Source organism: Mus pahari, chromosome 2 (genome assembly GCF_900095145.1).
Source record: "Mus pahari chromosome 2, PAHARI_EIJ_v1.1, whole genome shotgun sequence".
Classification (NCBI taxonomy): Eukaryota; Metazoa; Chordata; class Mammalia; order Rodentia; family Muridae; genus Mus; species Mus pahari.
Genome location: NC_034591.1, coordinates 108627792 through 108632635, shown reverse-complemented (window position 1 = coordinate 108632635; position 4844 = coordinate 108627792). Strand labels below are relative to the sequence as shown.

The 4844-nt window shown below is 51.9% G+C and overlaps 1 protein-coding gene across 2 annotated transcripts in view; it reads right to left on the bottom strand.

Annotated features, from left to right (window-relative positions):
- Positions 1-4844, bottom strand: part of Slc6a6 (solute carrier family 6 member 6) — a 75054-nt gene that overhangs the window by 48633 nt on the left and 21577 nt on the right. The window lies entirely within an intron of this gene.

The following is a 4844-nucleotide window of genomic DNA, read 5'->3' as shown; positions in this document are numbered from 1 at the left end:
TTTTTTTTTTTTTTTTTTTTTTTTTTTTTTTTTTGGCTTTTGGCTTTTGGCTTTTGGCTTTTGGCTTTTGGCTTTTGGCTTTTTGAGACAGGGTTTCTCTGTGTAGCCCTGGCTGTCCTGGAACTCGCTCTGCGGGCTAGCCTCTTACAGCACCATGCCACAGGGACAGTCTGGGATTTATGAGAAAGGGGTGAAAACAGAATCTTCCCAACCAGAGAAAAACCTGCCATGGGATGCCAACAGTAAGGAGACCTTGGAGGCCTCAGTCTCCACTGCTGAAGCCAGACTGTCTGTCACTGGAGCGAGGCTTGAACCAGCTGGCTACGGAACCCCACAGCCTGGAGCTAGAATGCCTCACTGTTCCTCCCACACACAGGCACAACACATGGAGAGAGAGAGAGAGAGAGAGAGAGAGAGAGAGAGAGAGAGAGAGAGAGAACTCACAATGCAGTCTCTAGAGAACAGCCCTGTTTAGTAGCACTGTTGGGATGAGGTGAGCCCTGGCACTGCAGGGTCTTCAGAGCCACAGCTGACAAAACAATGACAAAAGTGACTGACATTCTCCCTAAACCTCTGGCAGTCAGGACTTGGGCACAGCCCTGCTGAGTGTCCATTTGGATCCCAAGAACCACTGGGGCTCAAACATGGGATGTCACCCCAGCTCCTCCACTGCCCCTCCCTAGCCCCTCCCTCCTCTTCTACATCAGTCATTCTCAGTCTAGGGGGGGGGAGCGAGGCTGCCCTTTGTGGGGGACTGAGGTCAGTAACGATCGCTGCTTCTGACTCTTGTCTTCCCGAGGACTTTTGCCCCGTGGCTCTGTAGGCTGATGGGCGGTGTCCATCAGGGACAAAGCCTTCACCAGCTGCTACTATTTGGGGGGCAGAATCCCCGCCTTCTAGCATTGCAGTCCTTTCTTTTCCTCCTGCTGTGCTGGGGATGGCAGCCCAGGGCTTCAAATGCTAGGTACTTGGCCACTGAGATGCACCCCAGTCCATTCCTAATGTTTTGCTATTAAAATGTTTTCTCTTTTTACATCATGGTGAAAATAACTTTGCCATTAAAAAAAAATATATTCTCCATGGGCTGGAGAGATATCTAATAGTTTAGAGCACTTTCTGTTCTTGCAGAGTATTAGAGTGTGGTGGGTCCCAACCATCTGGAACTCCAGGTCCAGGGGAACCAGTGCCCTCTTCTGGCCTCTGTGGGCACTGCATCCATGTGGTGCACATATTTTATTTATATATATATATATATTGCACACACTCAATAAACCGTAAAAAATAATCTCCATCAGGGGCTTAGCCAGTGGCAGAGCTTTGCCTAATATGTGCATAGCTCCTGGTTCCATTTGCCCTCAGCACAACACTGAGAGAAACAGAGACAGAGACAGAGACAGACAGGGAGACAGAGAGTGGGCGAAGGAGAGATGCAAAGAGAAGGGAGGGAGAGGAAGAGACAAAGAGAGAGGGGGTAGAGGGGGAGAGAGGGGGAAGAGGGAGAGAGAGCAGGAGAGAGGGAGAGAGAGAGAGAGAGCATGCACAAGAGAAATATGATGTCTCTTAGTGGAGCTAAAGCCAGAAAGGGAGACCTCCTCCCACCTCTAATCACCATGGTGGCCCTGACAATTCACAGAGGGATATACTCCCAGGCACCCGATATATTTCTGGCCCTCCTCCATCTTCAGTGCTACCTCCTCAGGGAAGCCCTCCCTGCCCAGCCTACACCCATCTCCCAGCAATGAGGCACTGGTTCCCCAGCTGTAATCCTGAACCTTCTCTGGCAGCCTCAGATTGCTTTCTGTACCAGGCGGGGGCTGGGTCTGCCCCAGGTGCACTGAGAAAGACCTGGGTTTGCCGTAGTCATAGCAACCCTTTGTTCCTCTAATTCCAACTGTTTTCCTATGGTTGAAATAATAACTGCAGCTGACATGTGGCCACACAGCTCTGGGTGCTTTATATAATTCCACCTAATAGCAGTTGTTTTTAATCAGGCTAAATATTTCCCTTCTTCCCTTAAATCCTTCTCCAGTGATTGCCGCCGCTCACTTATCTCCTAATTAGTCCAAAGGTAATGAGACGTCAGAGCATCTTAGCCTGCAGGAACAAAAGCACTCTGGAAATGTCATATGCACACCAAGAGACACCCACCTGCTCAGCCAATACATGCCGGGATGCCCAGCTGGCTCTAGGTACCCAACCCTCACCAGCCAGCGAGATGAGAGCCATTGCCCCACTTTGTAGATGCCCAACCAAGGCTCAAGAGGTTAAGCCGCTTGACCAAGGCTTACGCAAGCAGGAAGAAGCACACTCCGGAGTTTTGGATCCCTAACTGCTGAGCTCAGGATTGTTTCCAGGTTATCGCCTTTAACACCACAAAGTCCTAGCCCCTTCAACTTGGCACAGGAGAGAACTGGCGGTGGCAAAAGGCAGAGGGAACATTTGGCAAAATAAACCCTCCCCCACCAAATTAAGAGCCCTGATCTCCAGATCTAACCCAAACCATAATTGCCTTCACGGGCCGGATGCAGCCGCGTGGCGGGGCGGCTATGTGGCAGATGGCAGTGACAGCAGCAACAGACATGCCACACAGGCCTTGCTAAGTGTTTTTCAGGTGAGCGTCAGGGATACCAGCTGTAATTGCTAAATGCCAACCCCTCCAGCTAAGAGAAAAGGGCTCTTTTTTTTTCACCCATTAAGTTGAACCAGGAGGTCAAAGTCCAGGGAATGAATACTCTCGGGTGACTATCATTGGTGGAGACAGCCAACTCCAGGGTCTGTCCCAGTGCAAGCTGCTTCTACAAGCAGGCGGCTCCTCCCCACCCACTGCCTGCCCCAGCAGCATTCCCGCCCCTCACCTTTCCTGAGCTGTCACTCTCAAGGGCTCATCACTCAGACTCCAGTGTCCCACCCTCTGAAACCCAAAGCTTAATCAGCTTAGTTATCCTGTATACAGCCTGGGCCACCCAAAAAAAGGTCTCCTTTTCCTCCGCGGGGCAAGGATACCTGTGATTCAGGCCACCGCTATAAATAGCCCCTAACTTCATCCTTTTTAATTGACTCGTCTATTTATTTGGTCAAGGAGTTCCTTCTGACCTCCCCCCCACCCCCACCCCGTGGCCGAGTTCTACATTAATACTGGTGTCATGTGACTGGTGACTGGAAAGGAGGGTCCCTCCCCTGGCTTCTGCAGCCTTGTTCTCTGAAGTCCATAGCTTCCTTCTGAGAATCTGGTCCCTAAATCTACTGGCCTCCTCCTCCGCTGCTTCACCTAGATTTTGATTGGGATTTTAATGGGTCACTGCTGACCTCAGGACCCTGGTTTCTCCCAGAGGGCCTCAGTAGCACCATCTACTAAATGGACCATCTCAAATTACACAAGGTAAGGCTGGAGGAAGGGCTGCAGCACTGGGTCAGATTTGCTTCAGGAGACATAACACACCCTCTGCCCCCCTCCCCCCCCAAAAAGATCAACCAGCTTTTACTTCATGAGCTTTTCAAACAAACACTGACCCTGACCAGGCCCCTCTCAACTCCGCCAAGGGAAGAAACAAAGCCAGGGATGGTGGTGTGTCCCTCTGGGATAACACCAGATCTTCTGGTTCTCCATCATGTGTAAAACAAGGAGCTCTGGCAGATTGGTTCTCTCTGGTCAACCCCCAAGCCCTGTGGAATGTCTGACTAGGTGAGACTTAGCATTTCTCCCAGAACCTCCGGCCACTGTGTTGGGGTGAGAGACCAGCTGTGCCCTTTCCCTCACGAGTACCCATCCCCCAAACAGTCACCTTATAGCCCCTACTTGGAGCTACAGAATATGGCCACTGGTCCCCAGGGGTCTGCTTCCCCCTAAGTGGAACAAGATCAATGCCCGGACATAACATGCGGCTCTGAGGTCACCAGGTGAGAGTCTCTTCTCCCCTCCCCTTCCCCGCCCCTGGCGAGAAGAAAGGCCAGGCTAAGACTTGGCTTCCTGAAAGTCGCTCATCACTTTCACTCTCGGTCATGCCAAGCGTTTAGACACACTGCTTCCTCTCTGGGTAATGCTCTTCCGGGCTTCCGCCCACCTGTTGCTTAAGACCTCCAGAGATGGTGTGAGTGTCCCGAGCATCCCTACAGGGACGAGGCTCAGTGCTGGAGTGTTTGCCTGGTTGTGGCAAGCCCCGGTTGCCATTCCTAGCGCGTGTGCACAGGCGCACATAGCAAGATAGCTTCAGACTCCCATGGCCCCCGGGAATCTCCAGGCTGAGGGGGGGTCTATCACTCACCTGGGACCCAGGAGGGACTGAAACACTGAGAAAATGACTACATTTGTTTGTTGAGACAGTCTCATGTAGCTGAGGCTGGCCTCCATTTCACTGTGAAGCCGAGGGTAGCCGTGAGCTCTGCACCACCTCCCAGGAGCTGGGAGAGCAGACACACGCCCACAGCAGCAAAAGTCCACAGCTTTGGATGGGTGACGACCAGACTTTCGATTCTCGCTTTTCATATGCTTCAGAGAGTTTCCCCCAAACTTCCCCTGCCACCAAGCACTCTTGCCAGCCCTGGTCTTTCCCGGGGATGGCAAAGCTAGAAACATAAAAGGGTAAACTTTCTCAGAGACTGGAAAGGACAAAGGCTAAGGGAAGGTCAAGATCCTGCCCCAAACAGATCAGGTCAGAAGCCGAGGTGACATTTCTCCTTGTCCATAGGACCCAGGCATCAGTCAGCCTGGAAAAGGCCACTCTCTAAGAGCTGTGTGTGGTGGCTCATACCTATAACCCCAGCAGTCAGGAAGACAAGGCAGGAGGATCGCTGTAAGTTCCCAAGCCAACCAAGGCTACACAGTGGGACCCTGTTTCAAAAGCCAA